General features: G+C 38.6%; 2 long non-coding RNA genes across 7 annotated transcripts in view; one reads left to right on the top strand and one right to left on the bottom strand.

Annotated features, from left to right (window-relative positions):
* Positions 1–19,908, bottom strand: part of LOC144324204 (uncharacterized) — a 285,014-nt gene that overhangs the window by 258,925 nt on the left and 6,181 nt on the right. The window contains exon 1 of one of the 2 annotated variants that reach the window (XR_013389723.1): positions 5,289–5,424. The exons of the other annotated variant lie outside the window; for it this stretch is intronic. This is a non-coding gene — a long non-coding RNA (uncharacterized LOC144324204). Of the gene's footprint in view, positions 1–5,288; positions 5,425–19,908 lie in introns of those variants that run through there. 2 annotated transcript variants of the gene reach the window in all.
* The window catches only part of LOC144324203 (uncharacterized), a 35,768-nt gene continuing 21,342 nt past the window's right edge, over positions 5,483–19,908 (top strand). For all 5 annotated transcript variants that reach the window (XR_013389709.1, XR_013389708.1, XR_013389707.1 and 2 more), the window contains exons 1-2: positions 5,483–5,676; positions 8,086–8,236. This is a non-coding gene — a long non-coding RNA (uncharacterized LOC144324203). The remainder of the gene's footprint in view (positions 5,677–8,085; positions 8,237–19,908) is intronic.

Genomic DNA, 19,908 nt, shown 5'->3' on the forward strand with positions numbered 1-19,908 from the left:
TGTTATCGAAATTAAATTTTCAGTACTGTGGATATTAACCAAAGTCTTGCAAAAACCACAAGGCATTATTTCAAGTATTATGGCTCAATCTTGGTAAGAACAGCAAGTTTTATGGTGTTTTTACTTGCCTGATTCCTATCCCCATCTCCCCAGCTCTGCTATAGCCCTGAAGATCAACAGCTCACAATTATGGTGAACCTAGCACCCTAGTAGCCATTGATAGGTGAGACCAGAAATAGAACACTTTAAAAGTTTCATTTCTAGATAATTATCATTTGAGCTGTTTAGCAGGTACCTGGAAACTCAGCTTTCAAGGCTTGTCTTACTTGATCTGACTCAGAGCTCATCCTGTGTGAACAATAATTTCCTAGGCATTTATTAAAAACAATCAGTAGCAATGGTTCAATATTGAAGGTGCCTGAGACAGCGATAACACTCGGAGCATTCAGCAAGCTAACAACAAAACAAACAAGCAAACAAAAGAACAACAACAAGAAGAACAAACCCCAGAGGAATACAATATCTACTGGGAACTTTGCAAAGTTCCGACATTCCCCTGAGAATCTAGAGGCCTTGTGTGTATACACAAGGCTGTGTGCATGCTCAAGAAAAACCTAAAAGAGCCCTAAGTTCCCAACTCTGGTTGAATTTACGTCTATAAAAACAGGAAATCAAGACTAAGGCAGAGTTATAACTTGTCAAGCTATGTGTTGGAGGCATTTTGCACACACACAAAACTAATTAGCAAAGACTGGGAAATGTATTGGATCAAGGTAACTATGGAAACCTCTATCCAAGCATTAGCCAATTAATGTTAATGGAGCAGAAGTGTAAGTGGTCACACATGACAAAGAGAATATAGATGTCACAAAATTAGCTGGGGAAAATCACCAAACAAATAGTAATGACAACAAAGAGCAAAAATGAAAAAAAATGAAAAAAAATAAAAAAAATTAAAATTAAAATTAAAAAGAAAAGAGCAAAAATGGCAAACCTTGGGGTAAGTTAAAGAATATGATTGTCATAATTATCATATTATATTATCTTAAATGCCCATTTAAATAAATAAAAACATATGGCATATACACAGAAAATAAAGTATCAACAGAAATGGTCCTCAAGGGCAGCCCGGGTGGCTCAGCGGTTTAGCACCGCCTTCAGCCCAGGGCGTGATCCTGGAGACCCAAGATCGAGTCCCACGTCAGGCTCCCTGCATGGAGCCTGCTTCTCCCTCTGCCTGTATCTCTGCCTCTCTCTCTTTCTCTGAGTCTCTCATGAATAAATAAATAAAATCTTAAAAAAAAAAAAAAAGAAATGGTCCTCAAGAAAGCCTAAATGTTGGACTTACTAAACAAAGAATTTAAGTCAGACATTTAAAATATGGCCAAAGAACTAAAGAAAATCACATCCAAACAACAAAAATATGATAATGCTGTCTAACTATATATATACACACACATATACATATCTAGAAAGAGCTAGAAAATATGAATTATGTGATTTCTCTAGAATTTACATGATGAATCTTTATTTTCTCTGTCTGGAAAGTTTATGTTCAAATAGTAGTATATTACTTTAAGAACCATGTAAGAATCTTATAAAAGTATAATTGATTAACCCTTTCCTTTCCTTAGTCTTCTAATTATCTGAAATTCTATTATTTTTTTCTCAAAGACAGACATTACTTGTGTCCACAACTATACATTTTCCCTCTCCTTTCAGGCACACAAAAGAATATAATGCCACCATGTGAGTAATCCTGGCCAATGATCTATGAGTGGGAACTTTGTGAATCACTTCCTTGCAGAAGCGTATAGGACTAAGTGTGAGATTTCTACGCCCTCTCTCCCTTTCCCCAACTACTGTCATAAAGACTTTGGGTTAAGATGGCACAGTCATACAAAGAAACCTGGACTGCCCCATCACTATAGAGAGGTGCATTTTGCATGTGACAAATAAATTTTGAGTGTGTTAAGCAACTGAAATTGTGGGCTATCTTGATTTATACAGGAATTGTCATTATAATTTATTTCTTGTTACAACTGAATGGTAAATTTCTCATTGTCTGGATTTAACCAAGTGTGCAGCTTTTTTGTGTCCCTTGTCAAAAACGAAAGAGTAATTAACAGACCCCTTGTTCAAGCCTACATAGAGCTTGACATTAGGGTTTCAATCTCTTCTCCTGAGTTGGTGATGAATAAACCTGCCCCTTCACATTGCCCTGACTTGGGGTTGCTGAAGTCCACAAGTGCCACAGGAGGCTTCTCTGACCTGAAGCAGAGATGACTATGAAAACTATAGCCATTGATTCAAAAATATGTATTGCAACTGCATTTTTTTACTATTGAACTTTCATGCACTTATATTTGTAGCTCACATGATTCTCATATCCTGCACATAAATAGTAACCCACATCTAGGGGAAGGAGCCCCAGACAACAGAAAGGCATTTTTTCATTCTCTACTCTCTCAGAAAAAAAAATGAATGGAAGGCAGACTACAAGCACCAGCCAACTTTTAGTGTTTGAAAGGCAACAATTCACCTGGGAAAGGATGCAGTGATAGCAATGTCATGGCTTTATTTTCCAAGGACCTTCTCTGTGTCGGTCTCTAGAGATACATATGAGAAGGCTCCGACTATGGTCTTTCAAGTAGTTTTTCTGTTCTTGATGGTTTAGGAAAGGACAGATGCATTTAAAATCACAAAGTGTGCAGTCTCAGCACTCTTTTTATATTGTTCACATTTTCCCAAGGCAATCATGCCCATCACATGCTTTTCATCTACATTTTAAGGATTACGAAATCTGTAAATCTTGACAAAATTTCTCTTGAAACTCAAGCTCTACATATCAAGCTGGATAGTAAGTAGTAGTAATACCTGGGCATCCCATGAATAACTTCAATTCAATGTGCCCAAAGCTGAAGTCATCATCTCTTCCTTCCAAATCTGCTTTCCTTCTGTAGGGCACATCTTGGTATATGTGTTTTCTCTAAGCAAGCTTTCTAAAATTTGATTTAGATCACCTAATTGCAATCTTCAAAAATTCTTCCAAAACTTTCCACTATATCTACAGTATACAAGCTAACACTCTGCCTCAGCACTTTTTCACTTGCTAATCCCTTAAATTAAAATTCTCTTTTTCTAGATATCCCCATGTTATGCTCTTTTACTTCCTTTAGGTCTTTGTTCAAATTTTGTATTATTAGAGACAGCTTCTCTAACTGCCTGTACAGAGTAACTGCCACTCTTTACAGAGTAAAAGAGAGAGTAACACTCTATCTTCCTTACCTTCCTTTCATGATACATAGCTTATGTGTGTGTGTGCGTGTGTGCGTGCATGCGTGTGTATTTCTTTCTTTTTATTGTCCTCTTCCTCCACCAGAATATAAGCTTCTTAAAGGCAGGCTTTTGTTTTGTTCTCTGCTCTATCTCCAGAGCCTAGAAAATTTTATCACATAGAAGGTCCCCAATTAATATATTTTGAATTCATGAAAGGAGGCAAGTGAGTGAGGCACCCCAGACTAGATGGCTCCATGGTCCATCTGTCATTCCTTCCTTCCTTCTTTTTAATAAGAACACAAAACTCTTCTGAGAATTCCCTGGCAAAGCTTTCTTGTCTCTTAGGCCAAAAGTGGGTTACATGGGTTCCTTATTCTATAATAAGGAAGGGTGAGAAAATAAGTTTTGAGACTTTTCTCCTCTATACTTAAGGAAGGTAAGGGAGAAAGGGGTTGGGAACAAATTTTGGATAGCCACTCATTGGTGTCCCATTCTTCACCTAGCTGGGTCTTGTCATTTATTCTTTTATTAAAAATTTAATTTGCCAATGTATAACACCCAGTGCTCATCTCATCATGTGTCATTTACTCTTTATATTTCAGTTCAACCATCACTTCCTTGAGAGGCTCTCCTCTGACCACCCCCTCTCCAATGTTCACTTCAGGTTCTTTTTAAAAATAAATTTATAGAATAACTTCCCAGGAATGACTTGTATTGGCTCTTTCTATTCTCTCTTTTCCTAGAACTATCTGTTCCAGATTTTCATTTAGATGATTTATTCTCACCTCCAATATAGGAGAAGCTTGCTTTTGCTACCTAAAATATCCCCATCCCAGGCCTCATCCCGCCACTCTTGATCTCACTGAAGTGTTTTTTTCATAGCTTTCATTGATATCTGAAATTATTGACTTATGAGTTTATTTTATGTTTTCCTGTATTGGAGTATAATATTGATAGAATACAGTCCTTTCCTATCTTGAGCCCCAGAACCTATAAAATAGTCCATAGGCTTCTATTAGTCTCAAAAAGTCTAATGTTGAAGACATGTTAGAAAATGAATCAATAGTGAAATCTATGCTATACTGAGTATTTTTACTTCCTTTCAAATAAATGATTGAGTAACAAGAGTTCAAAGGCTTTTCTGACCTAAAGTCTGATGATAAAAATTCAGAATCTGAGAACACCAAAGTCTAGGCCTATGGTATTCAACTCTGAAAATTGCCCAAGGGAGTCAGTGAACTAGACTCAACATTTATCACAGTTTGATAATATTTTGACTCATATAGAACTGTATATAATCCTAAGTACAGATGCCCAAGAAATGTTGAATGCCTCTAAAAGTCATGCTAAACCTTTGATAAATAATTTATACAATTCCCTACATGTACAGCATTAGGTCTAATGAGGCCATATTATCTAATTGAGTAAACTGGCAATCAGAATGTCTAACTGATGGATTGAAGTCATTTTGAAATCATGATCATTTGTTATTTTCCCTAAAGTTATTTTTTATTTCTTTCTCTAAATATGAAAAAAGAAAAATTTATTTAAAAAATATAATGATGTATAAACATTGAATCACTGTTATATCCCAAAGCTAATACAATGCTGGATGCCAACCACATTTCAATAAAAATATAGTTATACATATATAATGATAAAGTCACATTATAACTGAGGGTCATTTTCTAGTCTAAACAATGGGTTGGGAGCTTAGAGGCTGAAAGTGCTAGGCATCTCCAAGGCTCTCAACTCCTCCATCTCAGTTTATCAGACTAAAGGACAATTTATGAGCTTGATCAAAGAGGAAAAATGGGAGTGGCTCAGCCTAAATAAAACATCAATAGTAGGTTTCAAGCTGAGTGGCTCACAAGCATTGCTATTACTGTCATATCACCTCTAACCTCCAGGGGAAGGTTTCTTGAAAAGAAACATGGCCCTAAAAGCACCTAATGATTCTGGGAAGTTTTTAACTGTCAGTATATCAGATATGGCAGGGCAAATAATACCTTTGTACTCAATTTCCTCATTACGCTTATCACCAGAAAGTTTTATCAGATGTATAGTAGTCTCTGAACTCCAATTTCCCCCACTTGAGAAATGCAACTCTCAATGGCAATCCCTCTTTCACACTCCATATAACAGAATTCCCCAATTGTCATGGAAACCCTGATTCCCAACTGCAAATATGGGGCATCATTAGAATTTCTGGAATTCCTGTTGAATTTACTCTAGGGAGCTCTTAAAAATTCCAAAGTACTGAGTAAAGAAGGAAGCTTAGAATAATCCATATGGTCATTTCCTGTGAAATAAGGAAAAGAAGGAGAATGAGGAGAAGAACTCATTTCCTCTGAGAAAGAAGGAGGAGGAGAAGAAGAATAAAGAAGGAGAGAGAAGGTGAAGGAAGAGGAGATGTAGGGAAAAAGGGAGAGGGATTTAGATAAGCAGGATTTGAAGGGTCATCTGCTTTTTGAGGATTACCAGTCTCTCTTTTGCTATCTTCTAAGATCAAATTAGAACTAAAACCTAATTTGAATGTTTCCTCTTTCAAGTGTCCTTGCTTCCCTCCAAACTTGTAAACCTTTATACTATGTATTAGTATCAAAATTTTCTATTATTCGACACTCATGCTTTCCTGTTTTGTCTCCACTAGACACATTTGCAGTGTCTTTCTTCCAATGGCATATGACATGGTTCTGGGACTACAGAATCTTCCCCATGAAGACTTTCTCTGTCATCGTTGGATTACTTGACTATCTTTTACATTGTGCATTAGCCTCCATCATAGCATGCAGAGGTGCTTTTGTTTCTTGGTGTCCTGCTGCTACACCCCACCCCTCAAATCTCACCAAGCCTAGATAGATACCCATGTCTGAATTTTTGACACTCTGGGAAAAGGTATCTAAAATAAAATATCAGCTTGTGATTTGCTTTTGTATGGTTTTGATATATTGGAATATGTTCTCTAGTGATCTTTACCCAATGAATCAAAGTATATGAAATTCCTTCATCAGAATAACTCCTAATCCCTTTCCATCAATTTAGCTTTGATGGAAAAGCTGTGAGGAAGAATTAAATTGTCCCATTTCCATATTCTTTAAATACTCTTTTGGGGGTGGGGTGAACATCTCAGTGTTCTGTGAGACTCATTTTTGAAAGTCTTCTATAGGTAGGTAGATAAAAACCTCAAAATGTACCTCAAAACGTATACATGCTGAGTTTTTTTATTTTTTTATTTTTTTTATTTAGGGCTTGGGTGCCTGACCCTGAAACTTGGTTTGGGCCAAACAAAGCAGCTTCTCAATAAAAGTTTTTGACTGAAGTTGCTTTTCATATATATTTTTGGTGAAAGGGTCTTCATACTTTTCAAGAGTAAAGATTTATAATTGCCTATACAATTGAATACATTCTTCAAAATACTATCTATGACACCCTTTCAAAAATGTCAAATTGACATCCTTCAGGGTGTTTCATATGTATCCAGATTTTAATTTCTATCCCTTATTTTCCATATTTTTACAACCTTCAGCTTACTAGTTTGCCCATAAATGGCTTGTCATGCTCACATCTCTTATAATTAAAAACAATATGGGCATCCAATTTCTATCCTACTGAGGTAAATGAGGCAAAGTTTAGGTGAAGAAGATCTCAGAGGACATACTAGGGATTACCCAGCACTCCTAGCAGTGGGAGAAGGACATAAAATGACCTATATTCTTCCTCTGAAAAGTCTGCCTGAAGATTTCATATGACTGGGTTCTTCTGGGCTCTTCTAACTCTTGGCAAAAAGAACAGAGAAGCCAATCCATAAATATTTATCACATCTATAATTTGCAACACTTTTAGTGGTCTACTTTATATTTGTCCAATTCTTCACATTTATGGTTATTTCTCCCTGAGTAGACAAACACCTCTGTCCTCAGCTTGCTAACCAAGCCCAAGGTATCTACCCTTCTCTCTCTGAGGTCATCTCAAAGAATAGTCTCATTTCCAGGATTATGAAGCATCCTACTCACATTTAATATTCCCAGTGTTCAAAAGGGTGTGTGCCATAGATGTAAATTTTGGTGTCTCCCCCCTCCACATATATGGGGGAAAAAAAGCTCAATGCTTAGTTGAGCTCATCTAGACATAGGGAAAATTATGACATTGACAAAATTTGCCGGAAACACCCCCACCTCATGTTCCTTCTCTATTTCTTTCATTTCTCCATACCTACTTTGGAAGTGAACTGAAAACAATGAGACCCTAGCCCCTCCTGTCTTCACAGAGTTTATTTATACATTGGACATTATTATACCATGTTACCTACTTTTAGGTTTTGTCTCTGAAAAAAAGAATTGAGGGGAAAATATCTCTCCCAGGTTTTCTTACACTTTTCATTTCCTCTCTAGGGTTTTGCCACACTTATTCCTAATGGTCTCACCTTTCCTCCTTCACTAGGGTTCCTTACTGCCCTGTCTCCCTGACCCAGGTGTAAAGAAAGATTCCTGGGTATTCTTAGCACAACAGAGACAGCCTCAGGATATCAACAAAAATTTACCAAAATGAAAAATGAAAAAAAAAAAAGATGACAGAAAATAGAGATAACGCAGAAAATAGTCACATTCCAACATGTAAGTTTTTTATTTCAAGGATTCTAGTAAAAGGAGAGCAGGGCCTTACTAACTGAGTACAAGAAAGGGCTTCTCAGTTAAGGACACTTAGTCTGGTGATTTTTGGCATAAATCAAGAGATAGCGTTTTCTTCCTCCTGGACTCCTGGGTCTATTGCCTGTAAGTTCTGTTTTGTTTTCTCATCTTTTAGGGTGAGTCTATTGAAACTTTTCAAAATGAAACATTGTCCTGGTTCAACCCTCCTGACCAGAAGGTTATATACACCATTTCCAGTTTCCAGTCTGAAAACAAAGAACCTTTGAAACGTAGGACAATTGTGATTAACAATATAAAGACATAAGGTAATTCAGTGATTCAATTCTTAGCTTTGCTATATAGTAGTTGTGAGATCCTGGGCATTTTGTTTTACTTTTATGTGCCTCAGTTTCCTTACTCATGAAATGGAAAAAATGGTATATACTTCATAGAATTTTGCATTAAATGAATTATTAATTCAAGTAAGTACTTAGACAAGGCTTGGAATCTTATTGTTGTTTTTACTACTGACACGCCAGAGCACAAAAGAATGATCTATTCCCTTCCTGCTCATCTCTAACCATCAATTTGATAATTTTATCATATTTATTAACTCATCTACCTGAACTCATTCTCAGGAAAATTATCTTGGAAATATGTGCCTATGACTCTTCCATAATATGATGATCCCGTAACCTTTCTTTGTAAAGATTTTATATTTATTTATTTATTTATTTATTTATTTATTTATTCATTCATTCATTCATTCATTCAAACATGATCCAAGTGCCCCTTTCTGTCTTCTTTTTAGAGAGGGAGAAAGAGAGAGGAGTGAGGGGCAGAGGGAGAGAATCCTAAGCAGGTTCCACACCCAGGGCAGAGCTCAATCTATGGCTCATCTCACAACCCTGAGATCACAACCTGAGCCCAAATCAGGAGTTGAACACTAAACAGACTGAGCCATCCAGGTGCCCTGATCCCTTAGCCTCTTAACAACAGTTCACCCCCAAAATGCTGATCACTTATCATGTTCCAAATACTGTGCTAGGTGCCAGAGATGTAATGATGAGCAGAAAAGAAAGAAAATGCAAGTACAACCCTTGTCCTCATGAAGAAATAGCATCAGTGTAGATGCTTGGTAAAAATATTGCCTGCTTTGGAATCACACTGTGGTCCCCAAAGGTGGTCTCCACAAATTATGCTTTCAGATATCCATGACCCTGTGTGGTCATGTTCCCTGCAATGGATCTGAGCTGGCCTATGACTCATTTTAACCAACAGAATATGATGAAGGTATACATGCCAGTGTCAGGTCTAAGTCTTAAGAAGGTGTGGCAGGTCCTGCTCCTGTGCTTTTGGGGAGCCTTGAGCTACCATGTAAGTGCTCCAGCTGACCTGCTAGAGGGATTTCATGGAAAAGCCATGTGGTGAGGGAAATACCTTACAATTACATGGAGAGAGAGAGAGAGCTCCAGCCACCCGCACATCCCAGCCAACCCCCCAAGGCTTCGGACCATGAATGAGGCAACCTGGATGTTCCAGCTCATCACAAGTCCAGGTGACTGTGAACTCAGTTAATGTCACCCAGAGTAAGAGCAGCTCATAGAACCCAGTCAACCCACAGAATCATGAAAGACAATAGAATGGTTTTTGTTTTAAGCCACAGAGTTTCAGAATAGCTCTCTATTAGAAACACAGGCGAAAACATCTTTCCCACTGACAGAGAGATGAACGTGGTGAAATTACTTAACCTTCCTGAGGCTCAATTTTCTCAACTCTAAAATGGGGCAAGAGTAAAACCTCACAGAGCTGTTGTAAGCATCAGATATAATATATGTAAATTCCAGGAAACCGGTGCTAATAAATGATAGCAATTACAGGTGGTTAAAGACTGTTGGTTTTCTGCACATTCCCAGGTGGATTTTTACTTTAAATCAGGATCCTGAAGACCATGAGGCTTCCCCCAAGTTGCTATTCACATTTGATTAAAGGCTGCTTCCTCCCTATATGTGAATAAAGTCAGGACTGAATGTGAAGAGCTTTCTCTCCACGCAGAGAATTCAGGAGATAAGAGCCCATACCTGATCTGATATTTTCTGTGTTTTTTAACCCTTTATTTATATTCGCAAGATATGCCTCCTTGTTATGTCAACATTAAGGAATTATAATTGTTGCTAAACATGGCATCATAAAGTTCTCACCCTTGCCTCCAACTTAAGGCTTCCTGAGAACCTTTGGAGATTGTAAAATAAATGATGTAAAACATGGGATGTTTTGGGTACGACAAATCTCATTTATTTTCACTGTCATCACTCACCATGGTATATAATAGCTGCTCCATGCAAACTGAAATATTGCAGATGTTTTCAAAATACTATTGGGCTAGGGAAAGACCACTTGAATTTCTCAACTGCTTACTTTCAGTTTAAATCCCCATCCACAAAGTTTCTTTATATGTGTATTTTAAAGTCTTGAGCTTCTTGTGTGTTCGCTCCTAGTGCCACTGCCCATCCAACATCCAGTCACAGAGAACTTGAAAACGGTTCCTGGCATTCCATGAGGCACATAGGATTGAAGAACAAGGAGGCAAAAGATAAAAGTAGATATAACTATTCATTAGTTTTTGGTACATCAGATAATTTGTGCAATGGCTTCAGGGCTTTAATTGAATCACTTTTCCCACCTTGTCTTAATTTTAATTATGCAGCAATCATTTTTACCAACCTGTGCAAAGGAACCATATGAAAATGTGACATATGACAATATACATTTACCTAAGCTCCAGGACTACAGTGACCTACAGGCAATTAGCTACTGCCTCTAGCACTGAACGACCAATTAAAGAGTTAACGAAATGCCCTCCAAATCACCTACATGTTCAGGATTTTTGGACTGCCAGGAACATTGCACTTCAACTGATATAATTTTTGACTGACTGATTTAGTAAGTCTACATCTGCTAAAATTCCAGACTCATGCCTGTAAAACTGAGGAGTCAGGTTTTATGAGGTGCTTTCACTGTCATTAAAGACGATCCCACCTTAGCCCTTCTCCTAACAAGACAATCTTGCAGCCGTCATTAGGAGGCGTGATCCTAGCTTGTCATCACAGAGAAAAAAGGCTTGCTAGGTCAATGAGGATGGTACTGAGTTCATCTCAAGAATGTAAGACATTCATTCCAGTGGCTATAAGCCAGAAACTAAATATAAAGAAGGAAGGAGGGAAGGAAGGAAGGAAGGAAGGAAGGAAGGAAGGAAGGAAGGAAGGAAGGAAGGAAGGAAGGAAACATGACATTTTAAGATATAATATATATATATATGATACATATATAAATATATAAGATTATATATATTTATATATATCATATATATATATGATATATTTATATATATATCATATATATATATATTGTTTAAAGTAGGCTCCATGCCCAATGCAGGACTCAAACTCACAACCATCAGATCAAGACCTGAGCAGAGATCAAGAGTTGGATGTTCAAACTGACTGAGCCACCCAGGCGCCCCTAAAGTTAATACTTAAATATATTTTTAGGGTTTTGTAGTAGTAAAGCTTGAAATAAGAATTTATTCAATAAGTGATTCCACAGACTCCTGGAAACAGTGAGGAAGCAGATAGAAAAGGGAAGGAAGCCATAGGGTGTGTCCATGAGCAAATTACCATTGTGGTCAACTGGAGACTGCTGGATGACAGTGTTGAATGTGCAGTACTGTCCCATGTGAGGGACAAAAAAAGATTCCCAAGGGGCAACTCCTGTCAGTCACTGGCCAAGAGTGCACTCATATATTGGCTCCCTAGCACTTTGCCTACTCCATACAAAGGCTGTGAATGCTCCAAGAGCCAGAGAAAGCCTTTAGACAGAGTCAGAGTGCTCACAGTACAAAGTTCCAAATGCACAGAATGGTGAGAATTGGGGCAATTTGAGTAGGACACTGACTGTTTACTATAAAACTTGACTCCAATTAATTGTGTCTGAGTGATACCAAGTTTCGTTGTGGAGCTTGCTTCATCTAGTCTAATCCACACAGTTCATTCATTATACCCTGGATCTACATATGATCTGTTTACCCATTGTTACCCAATTTAATCCCTAAAATCTGTCCTTGGTGTAGAACATCTCAGAGCATCACCCTTGCCTTGTGGGATGTCATAAAGTGTAGGGTACAGTGAGGGACAAGAAACAACCTATGCTTGATGAGGGAACTCATTAATTCTCTGTAAATCACATATTTGATTTGGCTGGGGACCTGACTGGGATAAGTCTACTAAAAATGTGTTTGTCAGATTCAAATAAATTGGGATGGATGATCTAAAAACTAAATATATATGAGAAACAAAGAATAGATAAAACTGAGGCTTATAAAAATGTAGACCAAATCAAACCAGTGACCCAAACACTTTTCTAAACTACTTTTGCTGAGACCTAGACATGTACATTAAATACCACAAGGATAAAGACAGAAAAAATGAGAAACACACAGGCTATGTTGGATCTTGCTTTTGGATGAAAGCCTAAATCATGCAACCTAAAAGGAGCTCTCAACTTCTGTTGTTATTCTTAGCTGAAGAGTCAGTTCTAAAGAGAGGTCCAGATACCACAGGAAGAGAAAATCCTTTTCCAGATGCTTTCTCCTCCCTAATTTCTTGGCAGTACTCCCAGGAAGCTGTCAATCAACCAGTCAAAATACATGGAGCAACTGTACTGAGTCAACAAGGACCTGTTCAGCACCTACTACACAAACGCACTAGGTTCTTGTCTATGATTCAGAGAAGCCAAATGAACTGCAGGGCTCTGATGTTTCACACCTGCGAGAGATGGGCTGATGGACAGAATGGTTGACTGATTAAGTGATTAAACCAAGTGAATGGACGGACTCCTAAAGCCCAACTTCTTCATGGACAATAACCTTGTCTTATTCTCTACTCTGTAAAAACCATCCCACCTCTGCTGCTTCATGCATGTTGTGGGCACTCTGTAAATGCTTGTTGATGGCATGAAATAAAAACAGTGCAAAGATTTGTTCAATGCGAGTTGCCATGTAAGATCTGTAATTCTTCAAGTGCTGCAGGCATTTCTCTTGGTTAAGGGTTAATGGAACACACAGATGAGCAAAACTCTTAGCTCATCTCTTAGCACCACTCTTTCTTTGGCTGGGGTTTACAATCCTGGCTTCAAAAGCTTAGAGATTTCCAACTTATCAGGGAAGACTTTCTAGATTATGAAACAAGCAGTTTTTCACTCACTTCTTACTTTCTCTCACTTGCCTCTTTCCTGTTGGGCCAGATAATCCTTCACTCACAAGATGAAGTTTCAGCTTCTTTCTAAAACCTGTCTTTATATTTATCCTCATAGTTCAACATTCTGTTTATTATATTTTTGCTAATAAAGTCTCCCCACTGCATGTCTTCTGTCCTTACACACTCTCTTGAGAGTTTCCTTCCTATTCAAATTGGTGCAATCAATAGGGCATACAAGTTAGGCGTGTTACTGATCAGTTGGGTTTTTTGGTCTGGAAGTTTGAAACTTCTTAGAATTTTATTACATTCCTTGGGCTTGAAACAATATAAATAACTTTATGAACAGGTCCACTTCTATACAGTTGTCTTTATTATCTCTTCTGTTTTATTGAGCCATTGCTGCTATTTTAGATTAGAAGCTCCCAGAAGGCAGGGATTGCAAACACAGCCTCATTTACCTCCAGACAGAGTAAAGATTTATCACTATGTCTCAGGGTTAAAAGTCTTCGAGGCTTTGTGTCCAAGTTGACCATCTACTACTCCTATTCTTCCTATAACATCGCCATTTCTCTTCTCATTCATCAACAACAAGAATAAACCAGTTTAAGATGAGTGTAAAACCTTGCATCCCACAGAGCATATGCTTAAAATATTAACACTTTGCAAATAAGTACCCTATTAAATTAACATTTATTTATAAGTGACTGAAATCAGACATTTTCTTGAAAGCAGATGTTGGAAAACTGTGATTAATAGACACTGAAGAGCAAAGAGAAAGCCGGGAGGAAAGCTGACTTAAAGACATCAGTATTGGCTATTTCTTATTACAGTAATGCAGCATAACCAGAGCAGTTCAGTGGCATCCAGCAATTGATAGCTATTTTTGCTGTAAGTCTGAATTTTTGGTTGAGTGGCCCTGCCTATTTAAGCTGGCCTTGCTCATATCCCTGCAGTCAGCTGGCAGGTCAGCTGAGGAACTAGCTCATGTAGTAGGGTCTCAGGTGGGATGACCTGGCTCTGGTCCATGTGGTCTCTCTTCCTCCAGCAGACTAGTCAAGAAATGTTCTCATGAAGCAGAAATCCAAGATAGAACAAAAGAACATGGTCCTCTGGAGGCCTAGACTCCAAAAAGGCACATCTACACTGTTATTTACACCACATTCTACTGGCCCCAAAGCAATCACAAGACCACCCTAAATTCAAGGGGTGAAGTAATAACCTCCATCTGCTGCTGAGTTGAGGTGCAAAGTCCCATTGTAGAGGAAATCTACAGAGCAGGGCCATCAAGTTAATCCATTGCTCAAGTTCTTTAACAAAATAATTCAGGTAGATCTAAGCTAAGGAAAGCCAAAAATAGAGCCAATCCTTTTAAATTAATTGCAAACTAACTGGGGAGAGTGAAGGAACAATTATGAATTCATTCATTGAATAGACATTTACCAGTTGTCTGCTATGCTTTAGGCTTCATACTGGGTATACATATGACTAAGATATAGTCCCTGTTCTCACGTACTTCACAATGCCATGGGTTTGCATGCAGCAAGCATCATTTAGATACTACTTTGTGCATTATGATAGGTACTCAATGAATATTCGTTGGCCAGTGGTAGGAAAAACACTAAACAGAGCATGAATTTGTCAGAGAGCAAGTGTTCTTTTAGACTCCATAAAAATGTTTTAAGGGATGCCTGGGTGGCTCAGGGATTGAGCATCTACCTTTGGCTCAGGGCATGATCCTAGATTCCCAGGTTCGAGTCCCACATCGGGCTCCTTGCATGGAGCCTGCTTCTCCCTCTACCTGTGTCTCTGCCTCTCTGTGTGTGTGTGTGTGTGTGTGTGTGTGTGTCTCTCTCATGAATAAATAAATAAAATCTTAAAAAAAAGAAAAGAATGTTTTGAGGGATAATCCTCTAGTGTTTAGAATATGCTAGAAAATGAAGAAAATTTAAATGTCTGAGAGAGGTCAATGTACACAATTTCCTTGTATAATTCTTTCCTTTCTCTCTCTTTATCATTATTATTAGTAGTAGTAATAGTAGTGTTTGGAGGCAGGGCAGAGGATGAACCTCAGCTGGCAAAGTCAAAATAGCAGTTAATGGATCTTCCTCATTGTTAGGCAGCAGCTCCTAAGACGCTTCGGGAGCCTCTCAGACATCAGTCACCAGAAGGCCCTGACCAGGGAAGAAAGGAAGAAGCCCGATGTCAGGCAGTGTCCATAGTTCCCCTAACTGCCAGGTCAGGGAAGACAGAGAAGAGACAGGGTGTGACTCTTGCATTCCCTCTCCAGTACGTTATGGAAAACAATTGTAATAACTTTGTATGCTGACAGATGGTAACTAGACGTATTGTGGGGATCCTTTCCTAATGTACAAAAACACTAAATCACTATGATATACACCTAAAATGAACAGGATATTGCATGTCATTCAATAAAAAAAATAAAAAGAGCAAGGTCTAAGAAGTAAGAAATAGAGAACTCAAAGTTAACTGTATTTCAATGTATACGTACACACGCCTACATACTACATCGTGCATTTACGCACACACCCACATTCAGCCAATCAATCCACAGTGAAAAATCTTTGGCCTTGGGTTTGTTCTTAGAGAAATCTTTCTCCGACCTCTTTGTGGAGGCCAAGAGAGCAGCATGAAGGGGGAAAGCCTGTGAGCCAAAGCTGAGGGCTCCTTTGATTTGAACAGTGAATTGCAAGATGAAAATAATCAGGGAGCACCAATGCCACACGGTTGTTTATGTGCGTGTGTGATTGTGTGCACGTGAATGCATGTGATTATGCTTCAGTGTGTGTGGGGGTAATGGGGCATTAACACTAACTCACAGAAGCTGCTCTGCTTTATGAGTTGGGATTTTTTTTTAAAGGAAATCAAGCCATATTTTTTTTCTTCCCGTTCTCAAAGATGAAGCAATTTACAGATGCTGAATCCTTTTTTAGGAATAATTCTCAATGCATCATTCAAATATCCTTTGAGCTGAGCACACGATATGCACATCATGAATACATATAATCACTGCACGGTCCTTTGTGAAGATTTTGAAAATAGCATCTGAAAGAGTCAACCCTAGGTCTCCATCTGAGGACGTGCACTCGGTGAGCGTGGCCGTGCCAACTCTGGACACTCATCCCCTCTTTCAAAGGCCCTGCTCCATTCCTGTGGTCCTCGCAGAACATTTCAGTGGTCCTGGCAGTTCAAAAGTAAATCATAATTTGGGACCCCTGTACAGATTATATGCTTGTGTGTCTGTCCGATGCAGTCAGCACTTGTGGACTTTCAACACATGCCACAACAAACAGACATTTTTTTTAAAAGAGCATCACCTTAAGACTAGCTAATTCCACCCTCTTCTAGGCTCGCTTGGGCCTGATGGGACCAAAATTTCAGAGCCTAATGGTGCAAACTGCATTACTACTATGTATCACTAGAAAATTTGCAGATGCTCACTGTACAATGCAACGACCACAACAATCCGATCAGAAGGCATCTTTCTTGCTGTCACTGTCACTCTGTTGAGTTGAGGGCTATTTCCTTGACCTTTTTCTTCAGAAATATGAAATAAAGATTTTTTTTTTTTTTTTTTTTTTTTTTTTAGTATATGTGCTGCCCAAGCGAGCACTAAAGATTTTTTTTTTTTTAATTATGTTTTCTCTGGAACTCCGAAAACTCAGAGAACTGTACATGTCTCTCCCTTTTCCCTTTTGAGATATGGGAAAATCTGAAGTCATTGGCTTCTTTTTGTTCTTTTCTTTCCTATGTTCTCCAGTTTGGAGCACATAAGGCTTTTTGACATACTACGTCACATGAAACTAAAATTCATCTACACAAGGTGGTACCCCCAATGACTACAAACACCCTAAGCCCTTTTATGGACCCAGTGATCTTTAGATATTTTTGACCTATGATGTATGTAACAAATATCCAAAATCATGCGTTATTTGAAACAGAAAGGAGAACACAAAGCATTTGCATCTCATTACCATTTATAAAGATTGCCTTTGAGACGCTAAAGGTGTTAAGAATTGCCAGCAGGGAAGTGGTTCCTGCAGCTCTCCACCCTCACACATTAATACTAATAATATTAAAATAGGGATCCCTGGGTGGCGCAGCGGTTTGGCGCCTGCCTTTGGCCCAGGGCGCGATCTTGGAGTCCCGGGATCGAATCCCACGTCGGGCTCCCGGTGCATGGAGCCTGCTTCTCCCTCTGCCTGTGTCTCTGCCTCTCTCTCTCTCTCTGTGACTATCATAAACAAATAAAAAAATAATAATAATAATAATAATATTAAAATAAGTAAAATAACTTAGTTCAGATAACATCTATTCATTCAAAGAATTTTCAGATATCTACCTATATTTCTGGGTTTATAGATAATTCAGGGAAAAAAACAGGCCTCATTAGCTACCCCCTGAATTCCAAGATTTATTTCTCAATTTAGAAAGCAATTTTTTTAAAAAAATATTATTTCTTAGAGAGAGTAAATGCATGAGTGGAGGAGAGGGAGAGGGAGAAGCACACTCCCTGGTGAGCAGGGAGCCCAATGGGGGACTTGATTTCCGGACCCCAGAATCATGACCTGAGCTGAGGACAGACGCTTAACTGACTGAGCCACCCAGGCACCCCTAGAATGCGATTTTTGAGTGCCTTTGATGTGTCCAGCATCATACTCACACTTTAGGCCAGTGTGTTTTTAAATAAAGAATAAAACAATTTTACTGGATAAACATGTTAGAATAGTTTAATATTAAAATACATTAGAAAACAACACACAATTCATAACCAACTTTTCCGGATGCATAATAGTTAGCAAACTAATGGGTACTTTTGAAGAAGCTGCAATATGTTGAGTAGCAAGTGAAATTTATGATCCAATCCTTAACCTCGTGTATCACACAACAGATTTGGAGAGAGGCTAGCAAAGGTGTAGGGAGGAGAAAACCGGCTGCAGAGGTTCCAGAGGCCGAATTAGACCATCACTGAATTTAGCTGAAGAGAGTCAGGCTAGACCCTGTGGAATCATCTCTATGTCCCTATAGACAGACCAACAGCTGCAGCAAGACCTGCCATACCAAGAACTGGAAACAGATGCTGAGGAACCTCTGCCGTGAGCCTCCTAGAGCCCCTGGATGTCACTGTGTGCCGTACACAGAGAGGGACATCTGAGCACCTGTGATGAAAAGGAGGAAACCACCCCCCCAACCTCTCCTCAACATTCCCTTCAGTCAAAGGGTTTCATTACCTTTTCAGAAGCAAACAGCCTCTACTCACCTCCCTAGCTTCATGTCTTGTCCCTGAACCCTTGTCATCTGGCTCCAGCCATATTTAAGTAATTTCAGTCCCAAATATGGATCATTCTCTTGTTTGCTGTAATAGGGCTATACTGACTCCTGGAATGTGCTTCTGAATGTGCTTCTCAATATCTTTTGGGCCTGATTGCTACTTTAGACTTTACCTTTAATGCAACATCTTCGGTGCCCCCAATGCCTGGGTTATTTTGCTCCTGAACAACACACCCTCATTGTAGTCTTTATTGACCATTCTAAATGTTACTTCCCTTTCCAAAAACAAAATTAAATAAATTAGCACGTGGTAAACAAACACTTAGAAGTGTAGCTAGCATATCATACCCAAGAAATATTAGCCATTAAAATTATCTTACTTTAAAAAAAATTCTGATTCCTTGATACACTCCCTTACTGATATCTGAGCCAGTTTCTCTCTTGTTCACCAATACAACCTATTGCCTAGCACTGTGCCAGGCACATGGTGAGTGGCAATGAATATGGGATGAGAGAGATTCAGTTATTACATACAGCCACTGGCACTTAGATCTAGTACTTTCTCCTCTCTGCAGTAAGACTTCCTATCAAAACTCCACGCATGATCTTAAAATGAGATGATTCTAGATTAGCCATCCAGATTGACCCTAAATCCAATGCAAGTGCTCTTGTAAAAGAAACGCAGAGGGAGATCTGAGACCAATAAGAAAGGAGAGATGTAGCCACAAGCCAAGAAACAGCTGGAGCCACCAACTGGAAAGGATAAGGAAGCATTTTCCCCTAGAGCCTCTGGAGGAAGCACAGCCCTGCCGATGTTTTGTTTACTTGCATTTTATTATTTTTCTCAGAATATTTAATTTCTACTCTCAGCAAATTTCATTTATATAATACAGTGTTATCAGCTATTGTCACCATGTTACACAGTAGATCTCCCAACCTTATTCATCTTATAAGGGAAAGTCTGTACCTTATAACCAATCTCTTCCTATTTCTCTCACTCCCAACCCCTGGCAATTACTTTTCTACACTTTGTTTATGTGAATTGGACATTTTTTAAAGGATTCCATCCATATGTGATATCACGCAGTATTTGTCTTTGTCTGTCTGGCTTATTTGACTGAGCATAACGCCCTCTAGGTTTATCTACATTGTCACAAATGAAAGGATTTCCTTCTTTTTGGAGGCTGAAAAACTCCATTACACACATATACCACATTTTCTTTATCCATTCCTCCTTCGATGGACACTTAGATCTCAGACTTCTGGCCTCGGGAGCTGTGAGAGAATAAGCTTCTCGTGTTTTAAGCCATGATATTTGTGATCATTTGTTATGGCAGTCGCAAGGCCAAAGGAGATAGCACACGTAGGGTATGCCATCAGTTTCTGGAATATTCTTATTCATTCACTCATTCACTCATTCATTCCACAAATAGAAGTGTTTGCCATGTCCTAGG

This window comes from Canis aureus, chromosome 11, assembly GCF_053574225.1.
Source record: "Canis aureus isolate CA01 chromosome 11, VMU_Caureus_v.1.0, whole genome shotgun sequence".
Classification (NCBI taxonomy): domain Eukaryota; kingdom Metazoa; phylum Chordata; class Mammalia; order Carnivora; family Canidae; genus Canis; species Canis aureus.